Genomic DNA, 14,613 nt, shown 5'->3' with positions numbered 1-14,613 from the left:
TTCCTCTTCTCCTAGCCCCATGACTGACCTTGGATTCCATTGTGTAGATGGGAGCTCTTGCTGTGGGAGCGATAATCCATCTTTCTAACCTCTCTGTTGTGAGCTCAATACATCAAATGGACTCATCATGAGAAGAAAAACTTGGGGCTGGATAAACTGGCTAATATAAGAGCTGCTGTAATACCCAACCCCTCACCCAGAATTTAAGACGAACCTCAGCTGAACTGGTTCTGAAGGCAGTAACATTTAAATATTTCCCTTGCTATCTTCATTCACTTTTGGGTCTAACCAGGAGCCAATATGGGAATTATGGACAGCAACAAAAGAAGCTATTCTTCTTTTCTGTCCTGTTCAGCTTCTCACACCAGGCACACCACTATGGTATCTCAGCAAGACAGAGAGAGGCAGGACAAGCGTCTGTATCTCTGAAATTTCCAGAACTGTAGGTAAGAATCGAGAGATTCTGATACGTTGGGTGACACCTCTAATTTTTTAAAATCTAATTCTGAGGATTTAACTGAATTCTTTCAGTTTCCCCTTCAATACTGTAAGATCCAGCTAATGAAAACATACAGCAGCAAGTGGAATGTAGCCTTTGACCTCTTCATAGACCCACCACAGCTGTGACATACAAGTTTTATTTTGCTTTTCTGACCAGAAAATTTGCAAGAGTGTGTCAGGCGAAAGGTGACTTTCTTTTGCCTTAGCACAGATTATATAAATAGATAAATATTTAGGACCTAATCCAGAGACCAATGAAAGTTAGTAGAAAGACTCCTGTTGTCACTAATGGGTTTTGAAACAAACCTTTGCACTCTAGTAGCATACAGAATAAATTTTCCCTTACTTGGTTACATACAATTTCCCAGTTACACCACATGTCCTGTAGGTTCTGAGCTGGAAATTTTAGGCATCTATGGATTTTTGGCTTAAAGTTATTTTAGAAAAAGATTAGCTTGGCATTCAGTCTAACAAATTCTTGCATACTACATCATGGAATGATCTGTTACCTTGGACTATTTTTTTAATTGTCACTTATTCTATTTGGGAATTGAGAAGCTTCCCAAAGGTGGAATTCTATACTGTCTCCAGCTTTTGTGAGCCACTGAACTGAGCCCGTAGTTTATGCTGTAGCCAGCTTTCCATTATAAGACTAATTTTAATCCTCTTCTAAACTCTGTTTGGACAAAGCCTTTCTGTGAAATTCCTTCTGGCTGGCGTTCTGCTAGAAGATTATTTTCTAAGAGAGCTTGTGAATGATCAGAAAAGGCACTTTAGGTATGAGACTTTGGATAATTCGTGGTGCAGTATTTCACTTTTACAAACGTGTGCTTTTTAGTTTTATATAAATCTTTTGCAGCATCATATCAACTTTTCGATTTCATACTGCTGCCCTATCACCTTAGCATCTGGGCACCTCCCACAGAAAACCAGTAGCTAAATCTTTAGAGAAGTGTCTGGCACTCCTTCCTTTTCAGAGTCAACTCAGCATGCAGTAAGGTAGATTGTTTTGGTATGGGGGTGGTTGCTTTTGGGAGCTTGGTAGAAGGGGTGTCAGTGAGTGTCGTTTTTAGGGCGGCAAACCCTCTTCACAGAGGAAAATTCTGCAGCACTTCCTAAAGACCCAAGTTCTAGATTTGCCAAATTTCCTCTGGAAATTTGTTTCCTAGCTAGATTCCCTTGAACAAGAGAGCTTTGGCTGTGGGTTTTTGTTTTCGTTACATCTAAAAAAACTCTCCACCTTTTGAGTTACTCAGTTTTTTCCTCCAAGAGAAGTGGTGCCTTTGACTATTCCTGGTAACTCAGAATGATTGATTTTGCAGCATTGCCAACTCCAAGTAGTGAAAAATCATGAGTCTGGTCTCTCAAAAAATTATGAGCTTGGTTTAAAAACCACGAGTTTTTAAAAATAATGTTGGGTCCTCTGCTCCGTTTTGTGAGCCTTTAGAGGCCCTGTTTTCAAGTCTTTCCTGGCAACCATGAGGGCTAGAAACTTTTTTTTACATATATAATGAAAGCTGAGATTCTCACATCTTCATGAGGCTTTAGAAGCTGGGGTTTCAGGAAACACCAAATATAGCACAAGACCTGTAAAGTAATCATGAGTTTAACTATGGATTTTGAAGCTATTAGCCATTCCACTTCTCAGCCCCTCTTCCCCCCCCCCACCCCCAAACCTCTGAACTATGCCTCGAGGCTAGCAGAGATTATCAATCCGGCAGGGTCACTGGGACAGTTTATAAACTCCACAGGGTCTCTAGTCCAGACCCTCAGCTGTTGCAATTTGGGAAGATGCCAATATACACAATTTGGGAAGGGGATCCAGTCAGCTAACTCTAAAGACTCTTTAGCAAAGTTCCTAAACTTTAGGGAGTGGAGACAGGTAGGTAGGCTAGGGCATGTAACCATGTATAACAAGCAAGAGCACAGACCCACTGGGGCTGAGAATCCTACATAATTTATAAGCTCCACATGGACAAGAAGACTCACCAGATCCAAGGAGAGTGATAAACTACAGCCTCCCAGAACTGTAAAATGTTTTGGCATGGAGGATCTAAGCTTATATGCATCGCAGGAACACTGGTTCACCCATCGGGGCTGGAGTACTTGCTGAATTTATAAAATCTGCCACCAGGGGCAAATAGAGATGCTGGGGCTGACATTTCTGCATATCTTACCAGCGTGGAACTACGGTCTGAACAGCTGCCTGACAGAGATCCTGATCCAACAAACTGTAAGCATATGAGTAGTCAATGGAACTTGCTCACGTGCTTAAAGTTAAGCACATGCTAAAGTGTTTGGTTGGATCAAGGCCTGTGGAAGCAGAGTTTTTGATGTTATTCTTTCTACTTAAACTTATCTACTGCATCAGAAATAAATACTTATTAGAATAAGCACTTAGAATATGGCAGTTAGTTAAATATGTATTTGAAAGCTAGGAAATTCTAAATGAAGATGAAAGTCTCGGGGGTCAAGTGACTGATTATCAGCCTACAAGATCAAACTCAAGTCTCCACAAGTACCTCAACTCTACTTCTGCTCTGTGTATCCAACTGCTAGAGCTAGTGTGCTCTGAGATTGAATTGGCTTTGTTTAGGGCTTGGGCTGCTCAAAAATTTCCCATCAAAACGATTCCATGAACAGTTTCAGCTTTCTGCAAAAAAGGAATCTTGATTTTTATGAAAAAAAACAAAATACTTTGGCTGCAAACAGAAATAATTCAAGTGGGATATGCTGCTGCTGTGCCTCATGGGAGTTGTAGTTTGATTTAACACATTCTTCTCTATGGGCTGGGAACCCTGGCTGGACTACTTCTCCCGTGATGCACCCTGAGTGTTGACTCCCATGATGAATTGATTCCTCCATCCAAGAGCCTGCTCTGCATAGGAGAATGGGAATTCCACAAAGCATTTCCAGATCATATCTTTTTAGTAGCTGAATTATCACCACACAATCAAATATTGCCATGGAAGAAACCCCACCCCCACCCCCAACCAGCTCTGCTCATGGCATCTCTGATGTACTTTCTGGTGGCTGCCATTCTGTGCTCCAGAATATCAGCTTTCACTAAAAACAAGTCAAGGGAAGGTGGAATTTCTCCGCCTTTGGTAAAGCTCATTTCCTTCTGTGGTTATTGCTAGGAGTCCTGCCTGGGTTGCCTTCTTATCACTTAAATTGCACCCATCTGTTAAACTCGATCAGTTATAAGGCAACATGTACCTTCTAGGTGTTAGATGTGGATAATCCCTGTCAGAATTTAAGCATATGAGACTCAGAGCTCAGCTGGTGCAAATGTCATCGCTCCAGTGTCTTCAAAGGAGCTACATGGATTTACACCAGCGGAAGATCTGACCCACAGGCTAATCTGTGTTTGACATGCCATAAATGAAATCTGTGTCCCAAGGGCTGGAGTCTGCACTGATACACAAATTAATGGGGGTTGCACAGAGTGGATGTTAGGGCAGGAGTTGGCCTTTAGTGTCTGTATATTTCTCTAATACCCTGATGCTTTCATCTTCTTGCCATGATTGCGGATTTACGCAATGTGTGAAGACAGGCAGTTTGGAGGTGATGAGGGGAACAAAAATCCCTCCGGCTTGCTAGGAGGGTTACTGTCTAGTAATAAATCTAGCGGAGGAATGCCTATGCTGCTCTGCTCTTTTCATGCCTTTGCATACCACCCTTTAAGTGGAACATGAAATGAACATCTGCACAAATGGTATTTAAAAAGATGTGCCTATAAATATTTTTCTTTGAAACTTCTTGAAAGGCTTTAGTTCCCCAGTTGTCCTTGCTAAAAGATGCTATTGACTCGACAGGCTCTCCACAAATGAAGCATTTAATGACTGTCGTGCGAACGTCAATAAAAGGGCATTCCTGCCGGGGGTGTATTCTCAGCTTAATGCGTGGGCACTTACACGTGTAACTTCCTCAAACTGACTTGAGGTTTAAGCAGGTCTGCAGTAGAAAATAAGGATTAGGGAAGCATTCCATTCGCATAGGGTATACAGTATATAAATGTGTCTGTTAGAGTAGTGCCTGAGAGCCCCTACTGGGGATCAGGCTCCCTCTCATGCTACAGATACATAACCATGAAGACAGGGTGATTGCATCTCTGAGCACTAAGGAAAGAAGGAAACCAGAACCTTATTAGGAAAGAGCTCTGTTTGCATTAGGTAACAAAACATGGCGGCAGGATTAATGCTGTTTAATAAAGAAATGCGGGGATGGGCAATGATGGAACTAATACACAGCAATTGCTTTTGTGACCAGGTTTTGCTGCACTGAACAACCTACAGCCCAGACTATTCAATCCGTTTGCAGAACAAAACAGCCTGGAACTATTTTGCAAGCAAAGACGCTAGTCTGAGCCACATGAGTCCTCCTCCAGTGTATAGGTTCCTCTATCAGATTACTAATTTGGTTTTCAAAGGGGATTACATGCTAAGCAGTAGCTCTTTATTTAGGAGGAAGGTAAACAAATGATGTAGGCAAGATGTTTGCATTTTCAGTGCATTATAATAAACCTTAATGGAAAAAGCTGGAAGATTTTTTTTTTATAAGCTACTTAATGGGTGCATATGCATGGCTTCCTGCGCGCAAGCCTTTAACATAAAAACCAGACAACAGCTGTTACTGTTCAGTGTGGAAAACTAGCTGACATACTGTACCTGTGGCTCTCATTCTGATTGTCGTATTTAGGCCCACCCTAAACCTCTGCTGCTCCTTGTGCTTCTTCTATTCCTTGTACTACATGTCAGTGTACAGCTCTTAGTGACAGGAATGCAGCTAGGAGTTTGTCTACCCTCTTCAGGATGTGGTCCTGAGTTGGGAAATCCAGGTTCCTCTGCACAGGAGCAAGGATCCAGGTCACATCTTGGTAATTGCAGGGGACTGTATTGTAAGGATTCAATGGGAATCCCACTAAGTGCTTATCTGTATCTTTAGGCTCCTAAATATCTTAAAAAAACTGGCCCTATGTGACTTGCCCACGGTCATAGAGGAAGTCTGGGGCAGAGTAAGGAAGTAAACCTGGATCCCACTAGATCATTTCTTCTCTCTATTTTGAAAGGATCATTTATGTCACCAAAAGCTTGATATTTTTGTTATTGGGTGGTGCGAAGGGGGCACATGTGGCTTGGAGAGCTGAAGCTGGCAGCCAAGCACTTTGGAGTGCTCATTAGTAAGGGTAAAAATGTGGATCCAACACATCATTACACCTTTGGGAAATGCAGCAAATACTGCAGGGAGCGTACGTGCCACTAGAATGGAGCAACGGTTATCCAGGCCTATGGAGTGATGCGATGTCCTGTACCCGGTTTGCTGGGAGGAGATACTCCTGAGGACAATACAGATCCTGAAAAGTTCTAAGTTACCTCAGCACAGGGATTCTCCTGAATTGGACACTGGAAAAGCAAAGAAAAGCTTCTGGGTGCTCTGGCCCCAAACCTGCCAAAAAACATGTAGGCACATGCTTCACTAATGAATTTGCAGGCCAGCAGGGGCCAGAGTGCTCAGCTAGTCTGCCCTACTGTATAACACAGGCCATACGCCTTCCCCAAGATAATCCTATAGCATATAACTGAGAAAAACCCCAATCTTGATTTGAAATGGTCAGTGATGGACATGCCACCGTCCCTCTTGGGAAGTTGGTCCAATGGTTAATTACTCTCACTGTTAAGAATTTACACCTTACTCCCATGCAGAATTTGTCTAGCTTCAACTTCCAACCATCAGATTGTGTTATATCTTTCTCTGCTAGATTGAAGAGCCCATGATTAAATATTTGTCCACATGTAGATACTTCTACACTGTAATCAAGTCACCTCTTAACCTTCTGATTGTTAAGCTAAATAGATTGAGCTCCTGTAAGGCATGTTTTCTAATCTTTTAATCATGGCTCTTTGCTGAACCCTCTTCAATTTTATCACCATTTTTCTTGAAATGTGAGCCTCAGTACGAGATGCAGTGTTCCAGCAGCAGTCACACCAGTGCCAAATGCAGAAGTAACATAATCTCTCTACTCCTACTCAAGATTCCCCTGTTTATTCATCCCAGAATCACATTAGCCCTTTTGGCCACAGTGTCACACTGGGAGCACATCTCAGCTCTCCAAGTCAATGAAATTCTTAACTTGCTGAAAGTTAAGCTTGTGGTTGAGTGCAGTGCTGGACTGAGGCCTGTAATCCGGAAGTGACTTTAGAAGACTGAACTGAACACAAGCTATCCAGACTCAAAAGAGATGCAGCAGACAACTGAACTGGCCTCCTAGAGCACTGGGTCAAGTTGAGGACAAATTATTGGCTTTGGTTTCTTTATCTTTTTGCCACAGTCATAATACTGAACAAACATGGGACAGAAGGATTTGGATTAGTATGGAAGAATATAAGCTCCTTTTTAATGCCCTCAGTCTGTTAAATTTTGGAGAATAATTAGAAATGGATTAAAACACAGAAGAAAAAGGTGAAATCCGGAACGACATATGCTCATTCCTCAGGCAGAGTATTAGGAGCAGTGCTGACAAAGTAACATCTCTTCATGTGATGTTATGTAGATAAAAATCGTCTGTCTCCTCTGGTATGCATCGGCTTTCCAATTAGTGAATAGAACTGGAGGTTGAGAGTTTAGACTGGTTCTGACCTGTTTTAATTAAGGCATTTTTTAATATAACCTCTGCTTCAGGTCATCTGATAGAACTAATCTGGCTGTAATGCCTAACCTTCTTAACCTTCAATTGTTACTTGTGCATTTTAATGGCCATCTTAAAAAAACATTACTCCATAAATTAGACGCCAGGTCCTGAAGAACAAAAACGCCTGTAAATTAAAATGCTTTTAAGGGATAATTGGACGTGTCTTGAAAATCAGCTGCCAGCTGACTTTCCTGGCTTGCCCATTAACTACATTAATGCTTACATTTCTCTTGGTAATGCTGTCTATAAGCAAGCAGATGGATTGAGAAATAGATTCAGAAGGGGGTCTTTCTGCAACTGAACCCACTTATGATGTTGGTTAGGCAATCAAGTTTTTCATCTGTATATGTAGCAACTTGCTGAAAATGATGAGCCAATTCAAACAAACCTAAGCAACATGAGTTTGTATTTTGAGCACCTGCTTCTTGCTTTTTTCACCAGTCTTTTAACATAGGGTATCTCCCAGCTTCTAGGAAAGCTACACATTTACAGGCCTGTTTGCTTGGATAAGGTCATCCAGCCATCAAATTGGTACACGGAGACATTACCCCTGGTTTTCAATGGCTTAGCCAACACAATACATAAGGGCAATATTGAGATGACCCTCATGTGGCACTGCAGGCAGGATGATCGATTGATTACTGAGGCATTAATAGACGAAATGCGTGGACTGTATAGTTTTGAGAGCACTTTTATAATGTTCACTTAGCCAAAAGAGGGAGCCTGTATTGTTCTTAAAATTTCCTGTAAAGGAAATGGAATGCTAAGTGATTCCAGAAACCACAACCTTTCATGAAAAGCATATGCAGTGCCATATACAGTTTTTGGTTCTCTTAACCAAAGCAGCTGAAATATTTTCATTGGCTGTTGAACATTTGTGAATGATCAAGCTACTTAAAATGTGGAGAAAATACAGTATGTTTGATGGAGAGGAAGAAAGATACTGTCAATGATTTTTTTTTTTAAAAAAAACACCTCAGTGTGATTTGACCTGGATTCGGAAATATAGGCTGGGATTGTCAAAAGTGCACTGGCCTAACGCTGCTCCCACTGAAGTCAAAGGTGACTGCCGTTGGCTTTAATGGGAGCAGAGGTAAGCCAATTTTTGGAAATCCCATTCATAGAGTAAGTGCCTTTGAAAACGTTGCCTGATGGGCCTATGTTTCAACACGGACCTGTCATGCCTAAAACACACTGGTGCAATATAATTGTTAGATAGCCAAGTACCAGTGCTGAGATTTCTCTAGAGACCGTAACACCTCGGTTCCCAAGAACTCGGCTTGAATCCAGATTTGTCATTCAGGTATTTTTACTGGCATACACTAAGACTACACAGAGTGGGTACAGGATATACCACAAATCCAAAGAATAAAAATACTGATTACTTTAAATACAAATTTAACCCCATCCTGACACATGCGTCTTCCTTTCTACATCCAGTCATACACTTTTGATTGGTCATTTTCAGGACCAAGCCCTGAAAACAATGTGCACAGTGTATTTTGTTAGTGTGCTCCTTTTATTTTGTTAGTTTCCTCCCTGTCTTCTTCCACACAGTCTTAGCTATTGATGCTGACACAATTATTTCTAGCACCTATTTTTACACAGCTTATCTCTTTCCTCCCCCGTGGCTGCTGGAGCTCACTCATGCCGAGTGAGGCTGACACAGTGTGCTCCCACAAATCAGAGTTAGACGTCTAAGTGCCATCATCGGGGCCCACAAATATTTGCTGGCAAAGGCCGGTGAGCATAGAAAACAAAACCCCAAAAAACCAACAACAACCAAAAACAAAACCAGGGAAGAGCCCTCCAAGGGTTCTCTTATCTTCTCAACTAGCATCTCAGGTGATTTTTCTTTAACTATAAAGCACTAAGTAGTTTGGGTCCAGGTTACCTTAGAGACTACCCCTTTCCTGGTGCAACACTGCAGTAACTGTGATCAGCTGTGGTGCTAGAGCTATTGGTTCCCTTGGTTTAGGTCTTGATTCATCAAGGTGTTTAATCAGGTGCCTGCCTAAAGCTTCAACTCAGGCATGTGCTTGAGAACCTTGCTGAACTGAGGAGATTTAAAGAGAAGGGGACAGTTGGCAGGGCCTTCTTCATGAAGGGCCGTTGACTGTGGATTTCAGATGGAGCAGCCTTTTGGGCATGTGGCAATTTTTTTCCCAGGCAGGTGGGGGGCTGAACAGAGGTTTTGAAGTGAAGGGAGAAGTAGTTTATTCTGGTGGATAAAGAGTAAATTCTGTGGGATGTTTATCTGACTTCTTTATGTTTACACGGATTGTGCAGTGCCTGCATCCCCCAATAAGCTTAAATGAATTAATAATAAACGGTAGAACCTGCCTGATCTGTTCAGGACTAACACTTATTATTCATTCAACCCATCCTGATTTTCCTTGAATGCATTCATTCCTGGTAAATATTTGCCAAATACTTTGTCTAAAAATTGTTCAGCCAATGGGCTGTTTTCGCCAGCTGTCGATATTCGTTAATCACATTGTGTGGTTGATCAGCTAACTCACATGGCTTTTTCTGTGCCCTGACTGGATAAAATGTTATAAACAGTGAGATATCAAAGCAAATAAGGCGCTTCAGGTACAGTGTTTCACCTGAATAATCATCTGCAATAAAATTCATGAAACTTCTGGGATTTGTGTGTAGCTGAACAAAAACCCGGCTGAATAACCAAACAATAAGTAAAGAGAATTTGAGATTCACAGCAAATAGAGGAAAAAATGATTTGTGAATATTTTTTTAGTCAATAAAAAGTACCTGGTTCAATTCTACCAGCTTTAATAGACTAATAAAGTCTTCATATTAGAAATCAACATTATTTCCTAGAAAGTAAGGAAGAGAGAATGGACCATTGTGACCAATGCTTCCTGAATGCAATAAAAGATATTGAGGAGTGCAAGAAAAAGAGAAACAAAGGATTGGCTAGAAGAGCTGCTATATTCTAAGTCTGTTCCCTAGGGTGTGGGGATGCAATCTTTCATGACACTAGTTTCATGATTTAATTTACTATATATTTTGTTTCAGAGTAACAGCCGTGTTAGTCTGTATTCGCAAAAAGAAAAGGAGGACTTGTGGCACCTTAGAGACTAACCAATTTATCTGAGCATGAGCTTTCGTGAGCTACAGCTCACTTCATCGGATGCATACTGTGGAAGTATGCATCCGATGAAGTGAGCTGTAGCTCACGAAAGCTCATGCTCAAATAAATTGGTTAGTCTCTAAGGTGCCACAAGTCCTCCTTTTCTTTTTATATATTTTGTCTTCAGTAAAAAGTTTTTGCTATCATTTCTAACTGTATTTCTTCATAATTAGGGATCCCATAAAATGACTTTTTTGGGGTATGTGATACAATGACTACCTCTGTGCAACACCACAAAGACCCCAATATTCAGCAGGTGTAAATCAGAGTAGCTTTGAATCGGAGGAGGGAGGGAGGTAAAATTAACTTTGCAAGCAGCACAGGTGAGACCAGGTCTGGTGTTTGCATTTCAGAAAGGATCTCTCAAAATTAAAACGGGCTCAGAAAAGAGCCACGAAGATGCTTCATGTTTTGAAGGCATATCTTATGAGAAGCCTGAAGGGCTCTATTTGTGGTAATTTACCTAAAAGCAAGTTCAGATGTTACTTTGATCACTCTGTAAGTACCTACTTAGGGAGAAAAGAGTTGATAATAGAGGCTCTTTAATCTAGCAGAAAAAGGCATAACAACTTCCAATGTCTAAAAGTTTTTCAGAAAAATGTAAAATGGATATAAAATGGAAATTTTTAACAGAGAAAGTAATTAACCATTGGAACAGCTAACCAGGGGATGTGGTAAACTATTAATCACTTGGAATCTCTAAATCAGGATTCAACGTCTGGCTCTAAGAGATGTGGTTGAACTAGATCACAAGTTATTGGATTTGATGCAGGAATTAGTGGGTGAAATCTACAGCTTGTGTTACACAGGAGGCCAGACTAGTTGACCACAATGGTGCCTTCTGGCTTTAGAATCTATGAATAAAGCCATGCTGTTTTATACAAACTGGGAATCTGTCCCAAAGGGAAAATTCCTTGTTGTGCACCAATTAATTCCACCCCCATTCCTGTGCACCTCTTAATTTCAAGGTCTTCAGTGGTGCGTAGGCCTCATGCTGGCCCTCTGCGCTGGGAGGGAATCTCACCCTTAAAGAATGCTTTGTATTGTCAAGACAATATCCCTAATTCCCCATCAAGTCTGCTCCTGGATAGAGCAGCGGTATTGTGCTTCCTAACTTGATTAGAGTTACCACCGTGACCCTCGATGATATATGATCGTGTCTTAACTCATTATGTCATGTCAGCCAACACTGTGTTTATTAATAGGATCGGATCTGATGCGGCGGCAGCTGCTTTGAAATTAAAACAAGAAAGTTGTTTGTGCACCAGGGAGCACATCTGTTTTGTGGCATAATTCAGATTAATTTCAGGGAATATGCTACATGTCCGTGTCTTCAATAGTGACACAAAACGCAGAGAAATCCAGACACTGGAAGCTTTTGTGAACACTCCGCACTGAGAACAGTTTAAATGATTTTTTTTTTTTAATGGTAATGTCCCATTTCAACCAATTTGATCGAATTCTCTGTTTGATTGTAATTGATTTGATTGTAATTCCATAAACAGGAATTCAGTACCATAGCGGTATCTGCTCCAACATGGGTGAAGAGATTAGCTCTCCACCTTTCCCCTGGGTGCCTGGCTTGAAATTCAAATTGATGGTGTCAAACCTTCCTGTGAGAACACATAGCGAAACTGGCCCAGACCAGAGCAGACCCATCCCCTTAGAAGGCTCCCTATGCAAAGGACCAGAGTTTGCAGCTGTCCTCTGTGTGCCAAGTTGCTAATGAGAGCTGTGCATATGTATCCAAGGGCAGAATTTGACCCTAAAGGTACGGCTGCACTGCAGCCAGAGCTGTGACTGCAGCCTGTGTAGACGTACTGAGCTAGCTAGCTCAAAGAGCTGTAGCAAGGAAGCTGCGGCAGCATGGGCCAGCCGCTCGAATATGTACCCAGGGTCCCAAGCCAGATTGTACAGCCCATGCTGCTGTGCCATTCAAGGTAGATAGATCAAAGCTAGCTCAAGTGTATTGACACATGCTGAAATCACACTTCTGATTGCACTGTAGACATACCCAAAGAGAAGCAAATACACCATCAATTTAGCAAGCAAGTTTGGTAAAGAAGGGAAGGATGCATGGTACCTGTCTGCCCTACACCTATATTATACCAGCGCAGTCAATCCCTCTATGCCAAATTCACTGAGTTTCAGAAGGTAGTATGGAGGAAGCAATACTGTTTCTATTGAAAACTGGGGATCTATTGAAAGCACTTCCACAAAGCCATGTGGGAACAATTGGCTGAATCACAATGGTCCACTAAACATCAAGATTTCTTCCAGACCTAAACTATGAAATAAACAATAGACTAGCTATTGTATGAGCAACCTATTAGCTACAACAAGAATTTTAAAAGCGAAGGTCCCCATTGCCTCCTTCCAATACCAGTGACTGTTTTAAGGTTCATTCCAGACAAAATCTTTCAGAACTGTAGGAGAGGACTTCTACATTGCAAACAAAGGCAAAATCTGGTGCCTGACAGAACTATAGTAAAGGTATTGTTAATATTAAATAAATATTAATAAAATACTATTATAGAGCACTATTGGTGTACACAGAACTTTACAAACAAGCTAAAAGATATGGTGCATCTCCTGAAGAACTTTAAATTTAACCCACACCGATATAGTATAGAGCATAGTTCAAGGGCAAGGGCATTTTCTTACTATATGTATTAAGATAATGTCTAGAGTCCCCAATTGAGCTGACACTGTACAAATGCTCCCTGCTCCAAAGCACGGCCATCTAAATAGAAGACAAAGAAAGGAGGGGTATTATTGTTCCCATTTTACAGATGGGGAGCTGAAGCACAGTGAGACAGAAATCACACAGAAGGCCTGTGGCAGAACGAGGAATTAAACTGAATCCATAAGCTAAACTAAACATAATCATAGAATCATAGAATATCAGGATTGGAAGGGACCTCAGGAGGACATCTAGTCCAACCCCCTGCTCAAAGCAGGACCAATCCCCAACTAAATCATCCCAGCCAGGGCTTTGTGAAGCCTGACCTTAAAAACCTCTAAGGAAGGAGATTCCACCACCTCCCTAGGTAACGCATTCCAGTGTTTCACCACCCTCCTAGGGAAAAAGTTTTTCCTAATATCCAACCTAAACCTCCCCCACTGCAACTTGAGACCATTGCTCCTTGTTCTGTCATCTGCTACCACTGAGAACAGTCTAGATCCATCCTCTTTGGAATCACAAGACCCTCCTTAGTCATCAATGAGGTCACTGGACAAGACTTAGTGAAGCAGGTTTTTTTTTTGAAGAAGAAGGCTTTGACGGATATGAGTTGCTCCTGGAAATAGAAGATTGTTCTAATACATATCAGATACCAAATGCAGATATTTAATTGGCTCTCCAGAGATTTTCTTAAATGTCTCCTGTCTGAAATATTAACTTTGTCTAAAAAAAATTCTAACCTAGTTCTGTCTGAACTGAACTTCTCTTTCCTTCCAGATATGTTGCATAGGCTTATATAAACATTCACAATTGAGCGTGTACCAATAGCTAAGAGAAATTCCTACAACCTTGTGTCAGCTGACCCTTGGAGGAGTACTTTTGCACGGAATAGGTTAATGCTATAGACATAGGTTGTTAAATTAATACAGCGCTGCCTAGTGGCTAGAGCACAAGCCTAGGACTTACAAGTGGGTTCTATTTCTGGCTCTGCCACTGGCTTGCTGGATGACCTTGGGCCAGTCACCTCTCCTCTCTATGCCTCTGGTCTCCCATCTGTAAAACGGGGGTAGTGGTGCTGACCTCCTGTGGGAAAGTGCTTTGAGATCTTCTGGTGAATAGCACAAGGTAAGAGCTGGAGATTATTATTATTCATGACGGTAGTCAGTACCTCTCTGACCTTTCAAAGGGTTTGTTTTCCCCTAATGAAAGAAACAAAGCCCCCAATCCTGCAGACACTTGTACTGAATGTAATGCTTACTACAGTGGGCAGGTCTCATTCAGTGGGACCCCTTGGTAGGCAGTGCAGCACCCAGTACTGTTGACAGGATTGAGCCTTACTGTATTTGCTCTCTACAAAACATTAAGAATATGATGCAGTTGGGTTTGAAATAACAGTGTTTACTAACAAACATACCAGGCCTGAGTTGATTACAGTCTGTAAGTAGCTACATGGGAACAATGGGCTTTTCAGTCTAGCAGAGAAAGGTAAAACATGATCCAATGACTGGAAATTTAAGCCAGACAAATTCAGATGGAACTATGGCATAAATTTGTAACAATGAGAGTAATTAACCGCTGAAACAG

General features: G+C 41.4%; 1 long non-coding RNA gene across 1 annotated transcript in view; it reads left to right on the top strand.

Moving 5' to 3' along the window:
• LOC119567364 overlaps window positions 1–5,011 on the top strand; it is a 33,975-nt gene extending 28,964 nt beyond the window's left edge. Inside the window, exon 4 of the long non-coding RNA XR_005227340.2 lies at window positions 4,774–5,011. This is a non-coding gene — a long non-coding RNA (uncharacterized LOC119567364). The remainder of the gene's footprint in view (window positions 1–4,773) is intronic.
• Window positions 5,012–14,613: the final 9,602 nt, after the last annotated feature.

The sequence above is a fragment of the Chelonia mydas genome, chromosome 11 (assembly GCF_015237465.2).
Source record: "Chelonia mydas isolate rCheMyd1 chromosome 11, rCheMyd1.pri.v2, whole genome shotgun sequence".
NCBI classification, from domain to species: domain Eukaryota; kingdom Metazoa; phylum Chordata; order Testudines; family Cheloniidae; genus Chelonia; species Chelonia mydas.
Note: the sequence above shows the minus strand (reverse complement) of the source record. Positions and strands in the feature narration are given on the sequence as shown.